Genomic DNA, 20548 nt, shown 5'->3' with positions numbered 1-20548 from the left:
TTGCTTAAAGGATATGGCACAGAGTTGTTTTTCAGCTACCCAAAAGGACACCTATGATGAGGGTTAAAAATTCTTAAATACAAGTGAGTAGTAATCTGACCTGATACCATTAGTGTACTGTGAATTAGGAAGACTGATAGAGTATTATGTAGTGGTTTAGAGTAAATGTTTACCAAACTTTAGCGTTAACAGCTTATGCCCCACTCCACCAAATTATGACTGAGTAGTTTCTGTATTTCTAAGAAACTCCCTGGTGCTGCTGATACTGCCAGTCCACGGAGGACCATACTTTGAGTAGCATTGGTTTAGACTTTAGGGAATGGATTCTAGGATCAGACAGACTTGGTTTGAATTTCAGATTTTTTGGTTACCAACTGGGTGGGCTTGGTAAGTTAAACATTATTTCCATAGCTCTTTTCTTCATCTGGTAAAATAAGGATTATAATAATCCTTGTTTTATATGAGTGTTGTGAAGAGTAAATGGGATAAAGCACTTGTACTGTGTCTAACATTATCACAAGCACTTAGCATATGGCTTCCCTAATGGCTCAGACGGTAAAGCATCTGTCTACAATGCGGGAGACCAGGGTTCGAGCCCTGGGTTGGGAAGATCCCCTGGAGAAGGAAATGGCAATTCACTCCAGGACTATTGCCTGGAGAATCCCATGGACAGAGGAGCCTAGTAGGCTACAGTCCATGGGGTCACAAAGACTCAAGACACAACTGAGTGACTTCATTCACTCACTCACTCATATGTTATTACTGTACTTAGAAAGAAAATAATACTCATGAGATAAAACTAAGAACGTGAATTAGTGCCACATTGTGAATCAGCGCTAGTAGTATATACCTGCAAATGTATGTATACCCTAGAACAGTGGCATATTACAGGCTCTTCGTAGTAGTTGGCTGAATAAACAAACTGTGAATCCATTTAATAGTACTGTGTGGACTGAAATAATTATTTCTATCCTGTCACCCCTCTCTTAGAGTCTTTACCTGCTGCTAAGTGTAAGAATAAGAAACATAAGCATAAGAAAATAAGAAAATTCTGCCTCGTAGCTGCAAACAGTTTGATGTATTAATCTAGTTAGGGTAGATTTAAACTTGAAATTGATGAGATATGTTGGGAGTTTCTTGGTATTTCAGTATACAATAAATTTTAGACTTATTATACTATCTTCAAATTAGAGGTAGTTGTAGAATTATATACTTTAAAATTAGTTTTATTTAGATTTTTCTGCTAAATTATAGCTGAGTTAAACAGAAAAGTAAAAAATGCACCTCCACGATCCTATTTCTAGAGGACAAATGATAGATCAAATTACTGTGAAAAGATACCTAGATAATAGGACCTGCTAATATCAGGTTGGAATGGTTTCTGTTTTGCTCAGTGACTGTGTGATTCCCACAGCACAAAGTAGGTACTTGAGTGTGGGTGGAGAAAGGAAGAAGAAAGGGAGCTAAATTTTTTGAATACTTGTTATGAGCCAAGTACTTCACTGTGTGCTAGGAAATTTACATGTACTAATTAATTGCTTAGAGCTATTGTGTGAAATAGGTATCATCACTCCTTTTTCATTTCTGAGACCTGAAGCTTTTAAAGAGACAAAAGGAGAAATAGGTGGAGCCAAATTTCTTCTCCAGGTGTGTCTATAAACACCATTCTCTGTTTTTACTACTGTCTTTGGAAAGGGCACTTCTATAGAAAGTCACCATATGGTTTCCCAGCAAAGTTGCTGCATTGTCATAGTTTCCTGGCTTGTGTCTAACAACAACAGAAGTACCTCAGAGATTCTAGTAGAGTAATTGAATAGCATTATTCTTGCTAAACCTTTACGGTTTATCCAGAGTTGATCTAATTCATTCCATTTCATTAGTTTTCTCTTCTATGCAGCATCTTACTTTATGCAATACCCAGTGATGGGATTTGAAGCATGAGCTGAGGGGCTTCCCTGGTGGCTCAGATTGTTAAGAATCCACATGCAATGCAGGAGACCCCAGTTTGATTCCTGGGTTGGGAAGTTCCCCTGGAGAAGAAATAGGCTATCCACTCCAGTATTCTTACCTAGAGAATCTCCATGGACAGAGAAGCCTGACATGCTGCAGTCCATGGGGTTGCAAAGAGTCAGGCACGACTGAGTGGCTAAGAAAAGCACAGCACAGCATTTTTACTAAGCCTTTATGTTTATCTAGAGTTGATCTAATTCATTCTATTCCATAGTTTTCTATATAGCACCTTCAGTTCAGTTCAGTTCAGTTCAGTTCAGTTCAGTCGCTTAGTCATGTCCGACTCTTTGTAACCCCATGAATCACAGCATGCCAGGCCTCCCTGTCCATCACCATCTCTCAGAGTTCACTCAGACTCACGTCCATTGAGTCCGTGCTGCCATCCAGCCATCTCATCCTCGGTCATCCCCTTCTCCTCCTGCCCCCAATCCCTCCCAGCATCAGAGTCTTTTCCAATGAGTCAACTCTTTGCATGAGGTGGCCAAAGTACTGGAGTTTCAGCTTTAGCATCATTCCTTCCAAAGAACACCCAGGGCTGATCTCTTTCAGAATGGACTGGTTGGATCTCCTTGCAGTCCAAGGGACTCTCAAGAGTCTTCTCCAGCACCACAGTTCAAAAGCATCAATTCTTCGGCGCTCAGCCTTCTTCACAGTCCAACTCTCACATCCATACATGACCACAGGAAAAACCATAGCCTTGACTAGACAGACCTTAGTCGGCAAAGTAATGTCTCTGCTTTTGAATATACTATCTAGGTTGGTTATAACTTTCCTTCCAAGGAGTAAGAGTCTTTTAATTTCATGGCTGCAGTCACCATCTGCAGTGATTCTGGAGCCCCAAAAAATAAAGTCTGACACTGTTTCCACTGTTTCCCCACCTATTTCCCATGAAGCGATGTTTACTTTATGCAATATCCAGTGCTGGGGTTTGAAGCATGTCTTGCTGACTTGCAGAATTATAGAGACCACTGAAGATATTTTAATTTCTAATTATGATTGTATTTCATCATCCTAAGCAATTATAGAGCAATAAAACTGTCAAGCCAATAATGATTTTGGCATAATAATGTAGCATTCCATCAGTAAACCTTGAGAATAAATAAGACAGTAAGAAATTCCTGTTTGGTGTAACACTTGAGAGACAGGGATCATTTCTTTGGAGAAGACAGCAGCAAGGAGCAAAACATCAGTGAACTGAGCCCTTGCCATGAGGTGAGACACTGCAGGTGGCATACCTCTTCTTGGATCATGTCTTCTGTACCAGCTTTGGCACAATTGTGTCATTTTACACAATATATCACTAACATTGCATCTTCTGTCAGTTAAACTATCTCAAGAGGTCGTACCTGATATTTTATCTGATATCAGGGGGAAGCATACCCAAGGGTTAGAAAGAGTTAAAATGGTCCTTAAAAAACCTTCTTCTGATTGAGGTATCACTGTAATACCTGTATAAACTCATGATTTTTCTCATATTCTCAAGGTTGAAGAAGTTCACAAGAGCACCTTACTGGCAACATGCTCAGGGTCTAAGTGGTACTTGGAACTAAGTGGTAGTAACTATCAGATGTACTCAGGGGATAGGTAAAATATTCCTTCAGCTTAATAACATCTTGGGTTGCCATTTCCTTCTCTATGAATAACTGCCTACTTTTCTCTAAACTAGGATCAAGGAGAATAAATAAAGATAGTAAATAACCATTTAACAACCTTAGTTATTTATTTCACTGGACTTCTGAATTAGCCAAAGGTAATTTAACTTATATGCAGAGTACATCATGAGAAACGCTGGGCTGGATAAAGCACAAGTGGGAATCAAGATTGCTGAGAGAAATATCAATAACCTCAGATATGCAGATGACACCACCCTTATGGCAGAGAGTGAAGAGGAACTAAAAAGCCTCTTGATGAAAGTGAAAGAGGAGAGTGAAAAAGTTGGCTTAAAGTTCGACATTCAGAAAACAAAGATCCTGGCATCTGGTCCCATCACTTCATGGGAAATAGCTGGGGAAACAGTAGAAACAGTGTCAGACTTTATTTTGGGGGGCTCCAAAATCACTGCAGATGGTGACTGCAGCCATGAAATTAAGACTCTTACTCCTTGGAAGGAAAGTTATGACCAACCTAGATAGCATATTCAAAAGCAGAGACATTACTTTACCAACAAAGGTCTGTCTAGTCAAGGCTATGGTTTTTCCAGTGGTCATGTATGGATGTGAGAGTTGGACTGTGAAGAAGGCTGAGCACCAAAGAATTGATGCTTTTGAACTGTGGTGCTGGAGAAGACTCTTGAGAGTCCCTTGGACTGCAAGGAGATCCAACCAGTCCATTCTAAAGGAGATCAACCTTGGGTGTTCTTTGAAAGGAATGATGCTAAAGCTGAAACTCCAGTACTTTGGCCACTTCATGCAAAGAGCTGACTCATTGGAAAAGACTCTGATGCTGGGAGGGATTGGGGGCAGGAGGAGAAGGGGACGACCGAGGATGAGATGGCTGGATGGCATCACGGACTCGATGGACATGAGTTTGAGTGAACTCCGGGAGTCGGTGATGGACAGGGAGGCCTGGGATGCTGCAATTCATGGGGTCACAAAGAGTTGGACAGGACTGAGCAACTGAACTGAACTGAACTGAAGCAAGTATTTGGGTCTAGCTAAGCTTAGATGACACTGCTACTGTCCTAGTAACTAGGCAGAATTTGTGGGAAGTGATACCTATAAATTCTATGTGATGTCTTGATTATGGAGCATCCTGGATATATGATGGTTCATACTTTCTTTGTGATGAATGAGCCAGTCACTGGTAAGTTTATAGCAGGTAATGTGGCCTGATGTACCAATGAAGAAAGAAATGTACATACATTCAATGAGTATTTATTAAATAGCTTCCAAGTACCTGGTGCTTAGTAGTAATTAAGACAAATGTGGTCTCTGCCCTCAGAGAGCAAATAGTAACATGGAGGAGACATTGCTTAATATTAAATAGTATATGATGAGTGTTGCACTAGAAGTTAGGGTGTTTTATAAACATAAGTGGGTCCTTGATCTATTTTAGATTAAGAATATGTCCCTAGGAAACTGACATTTGGATTAGAAATGGGCAGTGCCAACTACGTGTTCCAACTGAAAGCATGGTATGTTCTAGGGACGAAAAGATGCTCAGTTTGACTGGAAGGAGACGTGAAACTGTTGCAGGAAGGTGGACCCCTTCCAGGGCCCGAAACTGGGCTCTTGTCTAACACTCGGAAATGAATTGTCCGAGGAGACATGTGTGCTGACAAAGCAAGAGATTTTATTGGGAAAGGGCACCCGGGTGGAGAGCAGTAGGGTAAGGGAACCCAGGAGAACTGCTCTGTGGGGTGGCTCTCAGTCTCGGGTTTTATGGTGATGGGATTAGTTTCCGGGTGGTTTTTGGCCAATCATTCTAATTCAGAGTCTTTCCTGGTGGTGCAAGCATCGCTCAGCCAAGATGGATGCTAGCGAGAGGAATTCCGGGAAGTGCACAGACACGCAGTGTCTCCGTTAGACCTTTCCTGAACTCTTCCTGTTGGCGGTGGCTTATTAGTTTCGTATTCCTTATCAGGATCTCCTGTCATAAAACAACTCATGCAAATGGTTACTATGGTGCCTGGCCAGGGTGGGCGGTTTCAATCAGTGTGCTTCCCCTAACAACTCCCCCTGAGAGACTTCATATTCAAGATACTTCTTGGGAGTTGGGGTGGAGGTCTCTTTCTTCTGTAACTTCTTCCTGCTGTGGATGGGTGTAGGCCTGCCTAGCAGAGCAGAAGTCTCTTTCTACCTGATCTAAGTTGGGGTGTTCCATGTCAGAAACCAGCTTCTACCCTTGTAGTAACAGCAATTTAGTTTGAAACTGTTGGCCCCTCTCAGAGATGAAATAGACAAGGGCCAAACAGGAGACCTAACAGGATAGTCATCTCTGGTCCCCGGAAACAGAAGGGAACATTTGGGGTGAGGGTTGCAGGGTTTGTGACCCTTTTTGATTATTTGGTGGTGAGGCAACAGAGCTGTGCTCCAGGAATCTTGTGTTCAGTCTGAAGTTACCATCCTCCACCTGGGTGGGGGCACAAAGACATTGTTACCCATATTTCCTTGAGTAGGAACCCGGACTCTGTCTGGAGGCTGTACCAACCTTTGATTGTTTCTCCTGTTTCTGTATTCCTCCCCCCCCCCCCCCCCCCCCCCCGCCCTTCCCTGATTAGCATTGTTTGAATCCACCCTTTGGAACTCAGGGAAGGTCAAGGAGGCTGAATGAAGCCTATATCCTACAGATAAGAAATGGAGAACACAGAATTGATCTCTACTCCAGAGCCCTACAGAGTTCTGCTCAGTTTTAATTTAGGGAACTAGGCAACTATGACTGTGATAACTTCCTGTCAAAATGGAGCATAGGACTGCCTCAGCTTGGAGTATAGACACTGAATTGGAAGTATTTCTGAGTTCCCAGTTCTAGATCTGAGTCTTGTATGATTAAAATCTCAATCCCTTGCTCTGCCATTTTGGTGTAACAGACCCAATTAGAAGTAGTTGGAGGAGTGATAACTGGAATTTAGTAGACAAAATAAATCTCATTTCTTTTTAGAAGAATAGGCCTGAAACCCAGCCTGGACCTGGCATTTCAGGGAGACTTGTAGCCAGGTAGCCAGTTGCCTAGTTTTATAAAAAGTAAGGTTACTAGTAAGGTTACAATGTCCAGCGGACATTGGTTTGAAATGGTGGCATCCGAGCCTGACACAACTCAGAAAACTCAAGTGTTTAGTGATACAAGGTCTAATCTGAAAGTACACCCATAGCATCACCTAGTTATTTCCCAGGATATCTGAACCATAGCTACTCTATGGTTTTACTCTTTGACTTATAATTGTAAACTTTTCCTTAATAGCCAAAGCAGATTTCACCATTAATGATGTCAGTGTTTCTCTAGGTATGAGAAGATGCAAGAATTGGGACTCATAAAATCTTCTCATGAAAAGATCTAACTATCTGAAGGCCTGTTCTGCCAGTTTTTCCCAGAACACAGAGTGCCTCATTCCTGGTTTTCACCCTGAACTCCTTTCAGGGGCATTAAAAGTCAGCAGTTGCAGTGGTCATGATTTAATCTTTGTAGATGTAGATGGCAAGTGTCAGTCTTCATTTGGCAGTGCCCATTTTTGCTCATAAACTTGACCATGATGTTGAGGGTGGCATTTCATGACCATTTTATCCCATGGTGCTGAGAATGTCCATTCTCAGTTGGCAAAGATTTTGTTGCCAGGCCACTCAATGTGCTGTTACTGGACTAGGCCATAAAACAGTATCCAAAATTCTCTGGACCACCTGTCTTACTGGCCTCTTGGTCTAGGAAAATATTCCCTCTTGTTGCTTCTTCCCATATCTAGAGTTATACTGTTACCAACATCGATCTCATATGGGACTATATATTCTATTAGAGGCCTCAGACACACATTTGACAGTGTAAGAAACAGCAATTTTGTAAAACAAGTGAAATACAAATAACATAGCCAGCAGTATTAGTAAAGTCACAAGTAAGACTTAAGTTAAGAGCTTCCATAAGATGTAGCACAGTATATCTCACGTCATCTGACTTAGTCTGCTCTGTAGAATCTTTATCTTCCAGGGAAATTATATATTGGCACCACTGTCTATAAGGCACATAGCCCAGTTTTCTAGTGTTACTAGACTGATTATCCTTCAGTTCAGTTCAGTCGCTCAGTCATGTCCGACTCTTTGCGACCCCATGAATCACAGCACGCCAGGCCTCCCTGTTCATCAGCATCTCCCGGAGTTCACTCAGACTCATGTCCATTGAGTCCGTGATGCCATCCAGCCATCTCATCCTTGGTCATCCCCTTCTCCTCCTGCCCCCAATCCCTCCCAGCATCAGAGTCTTTTCCATTGAGTCAACTCTTTGCATGAGGTGGCCAAAGTTCTGGAGCTTCAGCTTTAGCATCATTCCTTCCAAAGAACACCCAAGGTTGATCTCCTTCAGAATGGACTGGTTGGATCTCCTTGCAGTCCAAGGGACTCTCAAGAGTCTTCTCCAACACCACAGTTCAAAAGCATCAATTCTTCGGCGCTCAGCCTTCTTCACAGTCCAACTCTCACATCCATACATGACCACTGGAAAAACCATAGCCTTGACTAGACAGACCTTAGTTGGCAAAGTAATGTCTCTGCTTTTGAATATGCTATCTAGGTTGGTCATAACTTTCCTTCCAAGGAGTAAGAGTCTTAATTTCATGGCTGCAGTCACCATCTGCAGTGATTTTGGAGCCCCAAAAAATAAAGTCTGACACTGTTTCCACTGTTTCCCCATCTATTTCCCATGAAGTGATGGGACCAGATGCCATGATCTTCATTTTCTGAATGTTGAGCTTTAAGCCAACTTTTTTGCTTTCACTTTCATCAAGAGGCTTTTTTAGCTCCTCTTCACTTTCTGCCATAAGGGTGGTGTCATCTGCATATCAGGTTATTGATATTTCTCCCAGCAATCTTGATTCCAGCTTGTGTTTCTTCCAGTCCAGCGTTTCTCATGATGTACTCTGCATATAAGTTAAATAAGCAGGGTGACAATATACCGCCTTGACATACTCCTTTTCCTATTTGGAACCAGTCTGTTGTTCAATGTCCAGTTCTAACTGTTGCTTCCTGACCTGCATACAGATTTCTCAAGAGGCAGGTTGGGTGGTCTGGTATTCCCATCTCTTTCAGAATTTTCCACAGTTTATTGTGATCCACACAGTCAAAGGCTTTGGCATAGTCAATAAAGCAGAAATAGATGTTTTTTCTGGGACTCTCTTGCTTTTTCCATGATCCAGCAGATGTTGGCAATTTGATCTCTGGTTCCTCTGCCTTTTCTAAAACCAGCTTGAACATCTGGAAGTTCACGGTTCACATATTGCTGAAGTCTGGCTTGGAGAATTTTGACCATTACTTTACTAGCATGTGAGATGAGTGCAATTGTGTGGAAGTTTGAGCATTCTTTGGCATTGCCTTTCTTTTGGATTGGAATGAAAACTGACCTTTTCCAGTCCTGTGGCCACTGCTGAGTTTTCCAAATTTGCTGGCTTATTGAGTGCAGCACTTTCACAGCATCATCTTTCAGGATTTGAAACAGCTCAACTGGAATTCCATCACCTCCACTAGCTTTGTTCATAGTGATGCTTTCTAAGGCCCACTTGACTTCACATTCCAAGATGTCTGGCTCTATGATTTAATTGTTTCCAACACAGAGGAGATTTTAAACCTAAATTACCATAGCCTGGTGTTATCTATATAAATCCATCCCATAATTGTTGGAGAATTTTTTTCCTCCTTTGCTGAAACTTTTCTTGTTACTCTGATTGAGCTTGAGTAATAGAAAAAAGCTCAAATTTATGACCAGAGTCAGAACAGGCATTATTAATTGGCCCGGTGTGGGGATCCCATCTAGTAATATCACAGTGACCTGAATATGACTATAATTTTTTTTTTTTAAGTAAATTTTCTCAGGGCCAACCAGTAAGAGTCTCGTAGTAGAGAAATTTACCAAGGTAACCCAGAACTAGACACAGGTAATTGGCCACAAACCCAACAATTGGATTGATTTCTAAAACTAGCATAGAATCAGGCCTATGATAGAAAAGCACTTGATTTATATGCAAAGGTCTAAGAAGTCAAGAAAACATAAATGATCATACGAATCAGGTCCAGCATCTTGGGGAAGCTGTTTACCTCTGATGTCGTCGTCTTCTCATCCTGGTGTAGTGTAGTTTCTCCTGATAAAAAAGTCCTTCTATCCAGGTTGGAGACAGTCTCTTAAATTATGTCTTTTTCTAGTCCTGGTTGCAGGTCTTGAGGCATCTGATCTTCATCCAAAGATAGATTACTGAGATCAGCTTCAGAAACAAACCTAGGGTGTTCTTTAAGAATTCAATTAAATTTTACATTAATATCACATAACAGCAAAGAACTATCTAAGATATGAGTCTTATTAGATGCAGACCTCCATTAACAAACTGGGATTTAACATTTTTTGAAATATCTTTTTCTCCCTAAAGTTACCCTCATTTTTATAAAATATAACCAAATTAAGGCTACTTTGTTTGCAAAATAGGTCTCTTCTCACTAATTTTGGTCTGATGATTTATATAACCATAATTGATTATAGACTTTTTATTTTGCTGAAACATTTATAGAGTCTCAGGCTGAACTTTTAAAATAAAACAAGGCTGGGAAACTCACACCAAAGGCTTATCACAGATTTTTGCCTAACAAATCTAAGTGAATTCTTCCCTTTTTAAGGTCTCAAAAATTTCTTGAGATTTTTGAACCCGTAAGATAACGTTCCTAACTCATTTGATAAACTTACTGGAAACCTAAGAATTTCCAATTTTTGGAGGAGTCAGATAGAAAATATTATTGTTTTTTGTTTGTAACATTTAGTTTTACCAAAGTATTGTTATAATTAGATAGGAAGGTTTTCCCTACTCCCTGAAAACATAAGATTCAAACCCGTAATTTTTCAGATAGAAACCATAAAATTTGTAAGCATATTTGCTGGTTCATTCAGTCCTTTTGTTAACTTTTGTGAAGTCATCAGCTTTTCCATTAGAATACCAGGACATATCAGAATGTTAAGAACTCTGTATAATTTCTAGAATATCTGTATTAGTAATTTTATCATACATTATAACATGAGCGGATTTATTACTCATTTGATAATCTTTTTCATGTAATTTAACCAACCAAATAAACAGAGTTTAATATATCTCTTTGGGATGTTTCAGGGGCCCTCTGAAGTACCCCAAAGTTAACTAGAGGTCAAAAGAACTTCAAAAGAATTTGATTTAGGAAGTTTTATCGAAAAGATCAATCAAAAGGGTTTAGAACTTTGGTCAGATTTAGTTGATGGGTGTATCATTTAGCTTGTTGATATGTCACAATGGGCGTAAATACCAAGGCTCAAGGTCTAGCGAAAGTCAGCTCTGTCATCTTGGACCCAACTATTCAATAGACTTCTAACACTTAGCACACTTGGCACAACCCTTAGAAATTTAAGTTATGCCAATTTGGAGAGACTATTTTAGACAAATATTTTTAAAGAATAATTATTCTTCATAGAGTTTATATAAAAGCTCATATCTCATTTACATTTTTTAGAAGTTTCTTCACCCGAGGTAATTTCCTTGTTGACAAACTTGTAACAGATATAATATTTCTATTAAACCTAGGTACAATGAAAATATTCTACTTAATGTTAATTACTCTAAGACATGTCTATATTAGATAGGTCAACAAACAAACATTAATATCAGGTATTTAATACTGAATATTTCTCAGTTCACATGAACCTGAAATTTATGGTTTAATTTAGAATTATTTGATTTGTAAGCGCTTACCTTTTTTTAAGCCAAACAAATAGAGCTCATTTACAAATTAACCTCAAAAATATTACCCAGAGACAAAGACATACCAAGACATGTTTAGACAGACACAGTGCAAGATCTAGCTTCAAGTCTTTTTTCCCTTTTTCCTCGGTGTCAGGAGTTAGAGATGGTCTAGATAAGTGTTCCTGAGAGCCCTGGTCTCAAGGCACAGGGAAAGAAAATCAAGTTCTAACAAAATGGCAGCAGGTCTAACCAATTGGTGGCCAGACAAAGCAAAATGGCCATCAAAAATCACAGCACAGAACACAGAGTTAAAACACACACATATAAACCTGGCAGTCCTCATCAGACACTCCCTTAAATACAAGAATACAGTCCCTCAGAAAACCTCCTATAGAGACACAGAACTTCAGATAAAGGGAAATATCTCAGGTCTTCAAAGATTTCAAAGGCAGGAAAGGAAGCTAGGTTGAAAGAAGAAGGGAAGGAGGCGGGAGAGGGGGGCAAAAGGGGTGGCCTTACAGAAGTTTCCTGCCACCTACAGATACCCAGGCATTATGGGACTTTACCCTGGGCCTCCAGAGAAAGGAGGACTGGAACTCGACCCTACCAGAAATCAGACCAGACCAGAACCAGAATTCGAGTTCTCTGCTAAGAGGAGGTGATCAGTCTCCAATGCTCAGCTCAGGCTGAGAGCCCTTCGACCAGATTCCTGCGTCCAGGACCGGGGGACTAGAAAAACGGGGAAGGATAGGAAGGGTTAAGGAGAGGAAAGAGAGAGGGAAGGGGAGAGAGGTCAATAAAGTCTCTTGTTCCTTACCCGGCCGGGGCACTCTGCCCAGTTGTCCACGTCAGGAGGAGACCAGGCACAAAAGGGTCCCAGTTGTGGCTGCTGGGTCTGGTCCATTGGCAGGCAAGCTGCCCCCTGAGTACCCCGAGTGGTCAGGATGTCAGTCTCAGCGAAGAAGAGTCCCCGCCAGAGTCGCCATTTGTTGCAGGAAGGCGGATTCTTCCAGGGCCCAAAACTGGGCTCTTGTCTAACTCTTCAGTGGAGAAGTAGAAATAGATTAGATAGTAAGAGTCTTTTAAGTTAAGGTGTTTAGACTTGATTATAGGAATGATGAGAATTATTTGTGGATTTTAATCTGGTATGTATGATCATATTTGTGTCTTATGGGGATCACTTCAAGAAGGATTACTCTGAAGGCTGTGTGGAGGGAAAATGAATGGCATAGGAGTAAACAGTGGTAAGGAGACTGGTTAGGATACTGTTTAAGCAAAATTTGTCAGAGATAACAATGACTTAGGGTGGTGGTAGAGATGGAGATAAAGGAAATTAACGTGATTCTGGGGAGGCATTTTGACAGGACTATGTCTTTAGTTGGATGAGACAGAAGAGTTGGAGAGATCCTTGGATTAATTGTATGGGCTCCCTGGGTAGACTCTAAAGCCACAGGGGAAAAGCTTAGATAGTGAGCAAAGAAGAGCAATGACTTCACTTCTGAACGTGATGCACTGGAGGGTTTATGAGATACCAAGTAGGCTGTTGTTCATCAGGCAGTTAGGTAAGTGAGTCCAAAGAGCAGCAGATATGAACTGAGATGAAATATAGGGGTGAGCAGTACATGGATGCCAACTGAGGCTCTGTAAGTTAATGCTATTAGTTATGCAGACCCGGAATGGGAACAATGGAGGACCTATGATGGAGCCTCAGAGAAACACTGACATTGATTTTTTCAAAATGTGATGGTTTAAAGATAACATTGGATGAAAACATCTTAAAAATGTTTTTAAAGAAAAAAGGAAAGCTTGCAAGCCTGAGAGTTTTCTTTTTCAGAACTGATTTCCCGGTTTACTTGCACCTCAAGTGAAGTCATACAAATTCCAATCAGAGTCTCTTCTGTTGTGGTTAAATTGATTCTTGAACACAAACCATTTTAAAACATGCAATGAAAAAAAAAGAATAAAGTAAAATCAAAGCATCAAATTATCCATGGCTAAAACTTTTGAATTTAGCGCATAATGAAAGCAACCATAAAATGCAGTGTTGCCAACATTCAGTGACGGCTAAAGAAGAACCTTGCTTCCTTTCCCTCTTTTCACCACTGACTTACAGTATCTTGCCATTTTTAAAATCCTTTAGAGATATGGATCTTTTTGTATTCTCTCTCCCATCTTGATCTCACAGGTGTGTGGCAAAAACCAAGAATAATGGCTCCCAACTTGCTCTTTAACTGCTTGTAAAGGACCTTTGAGTAATTGGCAGAGCCACTCTGCTGTTTTATGTGGACAAACTGATGTCCACAAAACTTTGATTTTTGGTAAGATTGTAGTAGAACTCTTCCTCCTTCTTAAACACATGGTGGACCTATTCCTTATCCTGACATATCATCCAACCATGTTTCTGTTTTCCCCTCTGGGGAAGATAATGTGGTTTACATTCTTTTAGAAGTCTTGGACACCAAGAATGTTGAGGTCAGCCTAACTGGGGAAGTGAAGGAAAAAATGTCAGTTAACCCAGCCCTGAAACCTCAGGAGTGTGCTCCATAAAGGCCATTTCTCCTTGTTTTTCTTTTTTCCTTTTGTATATTAACCACAAATAACCCATAGCCTTTAAATCAGATTCACAAAAAGCCACCAACAAATGTTTAAGTCATCTCAACAAGGTTTCCAAGAAAGTCTTAAATTGTGTTTGTATGATAAGCAATATATCAACTTTCTTTTTTTACCCACTGTCTCCTATTGATGCAAAATTTACTGAAATCTCAAATTTTAAGAAATCAGGAAGGTAGCAGAAGAAATCGTTATATTTCTCTAAGGTAACTACTTTTAAATGAAATAAATGAATGTGTAGTTAGACAGGGAAAGTCCAAGGAGTGAGAGACCTACATACCCTCCAAAATAGTTGGATGCTAGTGTTTTTTATGGGCAATTCTCAGTCAGTATAGAGAAATACCTTTCTTTAAAAATAAATTAGAAGACATTTCTAAAATGTCTTTGGATTTAAGTTCTTTTAATTTGGGAAGAAAGAAAGCAAAAACGCAATGGAGTAGGTTAACATTGAGGTCATTTTCCTGGCAAATTATAGTGGCTTTTTTTTTCTCCAAAAAACCTGTGGATTTACTAAATATTACATTAATACTTTCATTTAGATTTGGGGAAAACACACACGCATACTCAAGTATACACATATATGTAAAAGTCCTTTCTTTTCCTTTAGGAAACATTTTTAATATTATCCAGCGAAGAAGGCAATGGCAACCCACTCCAGTACTCTTGCCTGGAAAATCCCATAGACAAAGGAGCCTGGTAGGCTGGAGTCCATGGGGTCGCTAGGAGTCGGACATGACTGAGGGACTTCACTTTCCCTTTTCACTTTCATGCATTGGAGAAGGAAATGGCAACCCACTTCAGTGTTCTTGCCTGGAGAATCCCAGGGACGGGGGAACCTGGTGGGCTGCCGTCTCTGGGATCGCACAGAGTCGGACACGACTGAAGCGACTTAGCAGCAGCAGCAGCAGCAGCAAAAATTATGAATGACATGTAAATAACCAGTGTTGGATGGTATGAGAAAGAGTAATACAGAGTTTTGAATATTTTTATAGAGGGATCTGCTCCTGCACACCTGGTCTTTCTTCTGAGGCATACTTCCATGTAGTGTATTACATATTCTAAAATTCCTTTGTTATTCATGCCACAGAAATTTCCATGGGTTCATATACTGTGCCTGGATGTATAACGTAGTGTGGAGATAGTCAAGTAAAGGAATAGACAAAGGGAAAGCAAAGTAATTCACTTGAAATCCACAGACCTTTACAATGCTGAAAAGTAAGTAAAAGCAGATGTTGTAAAGTTTAGAAAATCAAGACATTATTTTCCTGTTTCCATTGAATTTTTTCTAAACACATTATAAGTAAGCTTTGAAGTAATACAAAGTCCTCTGTTTGTTTTGCTGATAGCATCTTTTGTAAAAAACTTTATCAATGCTTGTTTAAGTTGTAGACTAAATGATATCTCAGTTGGTGAAAGAACTGACTGTATCTCCTGGCAAATACAATACTGCAATGCTGAAATTACTTACAATGTCTGAGTCACTCAGATATATAGATGATTAGATCTTTGGAGTTTAATGTTAAACAGTTCAGTTATTTTGCTATGAAAGCACAAACATGGATCCCCAATATTTCATTATTCATACACTTTGCATTTAATTTTATATTTTATGGAGACTTTGTTTTACTGAGTAATAGAGAGAACCTGCTTTGTGAATCTTTGGAATTATTCTGAAGAAGGTGGCCTCGGAATTTGAAAATAAAGCTATTTGTGTTGCTCTCCTCTTCCCTTCTACTCTTCTCTAATGCAGACGCTTATTAAACTTTAAAAAGTCTTACAGTGTGGTCTCTAGATATGAAGGTTATTTCAAATGAACTATCATCCTTCGATTTGGTTCTGAAACTTAATACCTAAAAGAGCCCGAGGGAGAGTTCATTGCCAGAGCAAGGTGTTTGCCAGCTCTGGGAAGCTCCAGGACAGGTGCCCATCCTCACATGCTCCCACTGGCCCTCATCGTTCGGAGTCACTGAATGTCTTCCAGCTGTTAGAGAATGTCCTGGGCTCAAAACAGCATCCCTGCTGAGGTTATTTTCAGGGTCTAAGCCAATTCTGGAAATGACTGGCTGCTAAAATATGGAACGAGGGAAATCAGTTTCTATCAACAACATAAACCATCATCTGTCTGTTATTACATCCATTCAGCTGGGTCACATATGACTCAATAATCAAATTACCACCCTATATATCTTAAATCTGTATGTTCATTTGACCACCATATGGACATGGAAAAGCAAAAATAATTTAGGCTGTCTTCTCTATATTTTTTTTCTTTTAAATGTGTTTTTCTGCATACAAGTAAAATGCCTGTAAAATTTTGAAAATTATATAATATAAATAGCTAAAATCTCCAGTGGGGGCCTCCCCTCCTCCCTGTCACTTGACATGTTAACAGTTTGGTGTGATTCAACTACTTCTTAATCATTCATGGAATTTTCTGTTGTTGATATTTTACTAATGCAATTTTGGCCTTTTAAAATTAATTTAAGTGAAAAACTAGCTGGATCAATCAATAAAGAACTTCAAAGGTAGGTAAAATTTAAGTGGGAAAAAATAAAGCAGTTTGTTTTGTTTTGTTATTCATGCTTCAAATTTTTTCAAGAAGCATTTGAAACAGCTTACAATAAAAACCAGGGCAAAGGAAAATACAAGCAAGAGCTACTCATAAAGTGTAAATAAGAGAAAGAAAGGGGAAATAGAGAAGAGGGAAATGGTAAGTCAAGAAGTTGGAGTGGTAGAAAGTTGTGCTGCTTGATAAAAACAAAACAAAACAAAACAAAAAAACATTGCCCAACGTTTCAAAGTAATCTTCCTAGTTCTTACTGGGTTGCAAGAGGAAACCAGTTCTTTCAAGATGAATTTGCATAGGAATCCATCTATGATCAAAATATGACCCTCACAGGGTCTTTGTAATTAACAATGTCACTTTCAGGTAGGGACGATGCTTCATATAAATTTGTGTTTCTAGGACCTAGCACCCAAAAAAGGCAATGGCACCCCACTCCAGTACTCTTGCCTGGAAAATCCCATGGACGGAGGAGCCTGGTGGGCTGCAGTCCATGGGGTTGCTAAGAGTCGGACACGGCTGAATGACTTCACTTTCACTTTTCACTTTCATGCATTGGAGAAGAAAATGGCAACCCACTCCAGTGTTCTTGCCTGGAGGATCCCAGAGACGGGGGAGCCTGGTGGGCTGCCATCTATGGGGTCGCACAGAGTTGGACACGACTGAAGCGACTTAGCAGCAGCAGCAGCAGCAGCAGGACCTAGCACCATGCTATCCAATTGTTATTTAGTGGCAAGTAGTGTCCAACTCTTGTGACCTCATGAACTTCAGCACTGCCAGATTCCTCTTGCTCATGGACTTTCTAGGCAACCCCTGGAGTGGGTTGCCATTTCCTTCTCCAGGGAATCTTCCCAACCCAGGGACTGAACCCAAGTCTTATGCATTGGTAGGTGGATTCTTTACCACTGAGCCACCAGGGAAGTCCCTATACTGTCTAATAGCAGACCCTAAACACATTTGACTGGAGAAGGAAATGGCAACCCAGTCCAGTGTTCTTGCCTGGAGAATCCCAGGGATGGGGGAGCCTGGTGGGCTGCCGTCTATGGGGTCGCACAGTCGGACACGACTGAAGCAACTTAGCAGCAGCAGCAGCAGCAAACACATTTAATAGAACAGCAAATGAATGAAACAGTGAATCAAGCAATGAGAGAGTGACCACAGTACTTGTTAGCAGTTTATTTATAATGCATTTGTGTTCCACCTATGATTGTTTTGTGTTATTATGTCATCACCCATTAAATTCAAAAGCATAATGTTCAGTTCATTCTTTTTTTAAAAAAACAAGTATTAGCAAGTGCCTAGTGGCATAGTTTGAGAAGCTGTAAATATTAAAGTAAGTAAGACAGTTTGTGCTTTCACAGAGCTTATAATCAAATGGGGCAGATAGAGAAATAAAATTTAGAAGGAAAAAAAAAAAAACAGTTGCAATACAGAGAATCAGATAGATAAGTTCAGGATGCTGTGAGAGCCCACAGGAAGAATAGCTATTGCAGACCAAAGAAATGGGAAAGATGAAATCCTTTGAGACCAGAACAGGGCTGTAGGGTGTGTACAGAGAAACATGGTTGAGGTATGTAGCTGCCTTTTGATCTGGCCTAAAACAGGGGTAACACTTGGACTCTTGAAGAGAGAGTGGTTAATGTAGGCTATCCTCTTGACTGTCAGATGTTTCAGGCAAGATTTGACTCATGTCAATGTATGGCAAAACCAATACAGTATTGAAAGTAAAATAAAGTAAAAAAAAGAAAAAGCCATCATATATTGAAAAAAAAGAATAGTTAAAGTTCTTTTAATTTTTTAAAATTGAGATTATTAGCAAGTGTCTGAGGAAGAGATATCCTTAGCTTTAGACTGAAGGACAGAGGTACACTAAATGTTAGGTAGCATGGATTATTGTAAACTCTGATGTATCTGTTAAGTCCCAGCAGGAAATGGCTCATGGAAAAGGCATAATTGAAGAGAGATGAATGGAAGAACTATTGAAAAGATTGGGTACATTTAAGGAAGGGAGAGTGAAGCACCAGGGTTTGGCAACCTTGGGAAACCACTACCAACCATGGCCATAGCTGAAGCAGAAGGCTGCCTTATAGGCTTTCTGGCCTTAACCAGCAGAAACAGCTCTAAGCTAGGCTTGGAGAGGAGGAAGCTGGGAAAGAAATATTCAACTCTCTCTCCCCTCCTGCCTTTGAATTCTTATCAGTATCTCCCTTTGGTTGAACCTAACTGGATGTCAGTAGGCAAAAAGGGAGTACAGTTGATGTAGTTCTTAGAAATTAGCCTCTTGGGAAAAAGGTGGAAAAGAGAGGAAGCAAAGGGACAAATGAAGAATATGTAGCATAATTAAGGATCTTTATTTCTAATTCAACAATGGAGTGCTGTCCAATTTCATCCAATAATGGATATAAGTTATGTGTTATGAAATATAGAAAACATTGGTTTCAACCTTAGAAAAGAATACCAAGTCAGTAGAAACAATGTTCTTTGTTGTAGAAAACACAGTGTTGTTTTTTTTTTTTTTTTGCAGCATGTGAGATGTTTTGTTGTTGGCAATGCTACAGAAAAAAATTAAAGATTTATTAAATGAGTAAAGTATTAAGTTGTCTTTGGAATAATTGCTCTTTCTTCTTTCCATTTTCTAAAGGAAGATGCTATTTGATTGATTTAGACAGAGGTCAACTGGGGAGATAAGGAGACTGGTTCTAGAGAGGGTTGAAGAGCCAGATTTCTGAGCCTCTTTCTAGAATTTTCTAGGAATTTTATATCTCAGCTGCACAAAGAGGTTTTTTTTTTTTTTTTTTAATGTAGAAGAAAGCCAGGAGTTGATTTGAACACTATAGGTATGCTTCAAGACTATATTGTTGTTTAGTTGCTAAGTTGTGTCCAACTCTTGTGACCACATGAACTATAGCCTACCAGGCTCCTCTGTCCATGGGATTTTCAGGTAAGAATACTGGAGTGAGTTGCCGTTCCCTTCTCCAGGGGATCTTCCCTACCCAGGGATTGAACCCACATCTGCTGTATTGGCAGGTGGATTCTTTACCACTGAGATTAAGTTCCTTGGTCAACCAACAAGTAATGTGTTCCCAGGAGGCCACCCTAGGTTTTGCTCAACTAAGACAGGTTTGCACTTTATTCTGAACCCATGCCAGAGCGCACAGTAGCAGAGCATTTAACCTGGACACTAAGAAAGCCTGTTGGCTTCAGGAACGATGCCAGGAGAGAGCTTGGGAAGCAGGGATGGGCTGTACTGAATGAACCTGGGAACCAAGCTCAAGAGTGATGCCTTGTCCCAGGACTAAGTTGTCACCTAAGTGTGTATGGTTTGTATTATTATTGTTGGTATTTAAAGGTTATATATCTGATGGTAACTGTGTTTTCTACATATGCATGTGTGACTGGAAGGTCTACTTCATAAGCAGTGGTTCTTTTAAGGCTGCTAGACCATTTCCTGCCTTCTCATTTTAAACAATATTTCCAGAAACTGTTCTCCTTATGACTCTTGCTCTTTGGTTTGCAGTCAACCAGAATCCTTACCTCAAATAAAACCCTTGCTTGTCCCCTACTTATGACTGAGTGTGGGAGGCTACTGACAGTGCTGCAATTTCCCAGAATTCACTAATTTGAAGCGCCCTTTAGGACAGCTTTGGAAATCAGAGCATGGGGCCTGGATGAAGAGTGCTCTCAAAATTTGGGACTGGTTTGAGAAAAATATGAAGATGAAAATACTGTATTAAATAGATTTCAAGATACATTTCCCCCACACGGTAACAGCTCTGAAACTAGGGTATATTGTATAATTGCTGTAGCCTTACAAAGGGCTTCCCTGGTGCCTCAGCTGTAAAGAATCTGCCTGCCAGTGCAGGAGACATAAGAGAGGCAGGTTTGATCGCTAGGTCGGGGAGATCTCTGGAGAAGGAAATGGCAGCCCACTCCAGTATTCTTGCCTGGAAAATCACATGGACAGAGGAGCCTGGTGG

The sequence above is a fragment of the Capricornis sumatraensis genome, chromosome 19 (assembly GCF_032405125.1).
Source record: "Capricornis sumatraensis isolate serow.1 chromosome 19, serow.2, whole genome shotgun sequence".
NCBI classification, from domain to species: Eukaryota; Metazoa; Chordata; class Mammalia; order Artiodactyla; family Bovidae; genus Capricornis; species Capricornis sumatraensis.
This window is presented reverse-complemented; position numbering follows the sequence as displayed.